Source organism: Belonocnema kinseyi, chromosome 9, assembly GCF_010883055.1.
Source record: "Belonocnema kinseyi isolate 2016_QV_RU_SX_M_011 chromosome 9, B_treatae_v1, whole genome shotgun sequence".
NCBI lineage: Eukaryota > Metazoa > Arthropoda > Insecta > Hymenoptera > Cynipidae > Belonocnema > Belonocnema kinseyi.
In genome coordinates this window covers 23,785,391-23,787,031 of record NC_046665.1, presented here as the reverse complement: position 1 = coordinate 23,787,031, position 1,641 = coordinate 23,785,391, and positions in this window count along the sequence as shown.

The following is a 1,641-nucleotide window of genomic DNA, read 5'->3' as shown; positions in this document are numbered from 1 at the left end:
CCCTTGGTACAGGGACCCTCTATCCGCAACCCGAGGACGCGTTCGGTGGCTTTGTCATAGGCCCTTCGGTTTGATTTTAGAGGAATCAAAACCGAACCGAATGGTAGCAGAGCTACCATTATATATATAATATAAATATATAATATAAATGCATTCCTGAGAATTAGAATCTCATTATTTTAGCTTGAAATGTAAGGGCGGCGCTTAACGCGCATCATCATGATAGGTTAATTTAACATTAAATTATGTGAGGTCAACAATTCTATTGGCTAGAAGGACAATTCCCACCCTTTTTTTGTTGAAAACCGAGGTTATAAATATATGCAAGAACATAGAAAAAGCTCAGATATTTGCGTCTCTCCGTTTGTATTTCAAATAAAAAATCTGCGGCACTCGCTCTCTGAATGATTGAAATTGAACTTAGATTATTTTTCTCTTAAATTGTTAATCGAAATTCAAGTCAAAAAAACTTTATTTACTCCGGTAATTCGGTACTGTTCGCCGTGGTCGACTTGAGTCGATCTAAATCTTAAGTGAAGTGAGAATAGAAACAATTTAATTTAAATTGTTTTAATTAAATAAAACTTTAAAAATGTCAAACCTAAACTTAATTTTATTTGTGTAAATGGACTATTCTCGGCGATAGAATAGGACATGTAATCTTCATTAAAGGATCTTCAATATTTAAATGGAAGTTAAATAAAAACTATTGATTTTTTCTTTAAATTATTGTGTTGTGTCTGTTATTTGAACCTCGACCAGTTCGCGCGGTTAGTGATTTTTATCACTCAACGTCGACAACGAATCCAGGATAAAACAGATCGAAATCTACAAGTCTTCAAAACGACAACAGCGCTATAGACGTAACATTAGTTGATTTTTTTTACTTGCGCCTGGCGGGACAAAGATATTATAAACGTAGATGCGGGGCGGCCTTTGTTGCCCGCCATAAATATAGACGGCGCGTCCGGCGAAAAAAGTCACTTCCCCTCTAACCTCCGCTCCCCGTAGAAAGCACACATCGATATAGTTTGCCAACAGCCACTTGGAGCGCTGTAAGTAACTCTCGGCACACCTTCGAGGCGCACTGATGGTAAGCTTACCTTGGACAAGAACCATTTGGATTGAAAGTAAATTGCCAACTAAAATATTTTTACATTTATAACTTTGCAAAACTTGGTTGTTTTAATAAATACCACAAATATAAGTCAATGAGTAATTTATATTACGGTTTCATATATTTTTCACTAATTCTAAAATTATTAATTCTGATTTTCATTATATATATTATCTATATATAGTTCTTTAACAATATTTAGTTTTTCTTTTTATTTTTGTGGTCTGCAATTTCTACGGACTTTTTTTAGACTATTCGTCTAATCAAGTTCTCGTATGTATTTTCCAATTTCTTAATTATTATATATTCTAACGTTTTTATAAAAATATAATTATAATTTCAAGTAATAGGAAAATTGTTCTTTCGGGTTTTAGATGTTAAGACGACAGTTCCAAGCCAGATTACGTTTCGCATCGGCAAACAAAATTAGACGAACAGAATTTCACTGGCACATTCATAAAAAATATCATATTCCATAAAATATATTTTAAAATAAACTTTAAAGCATTATGATTGATACAGCT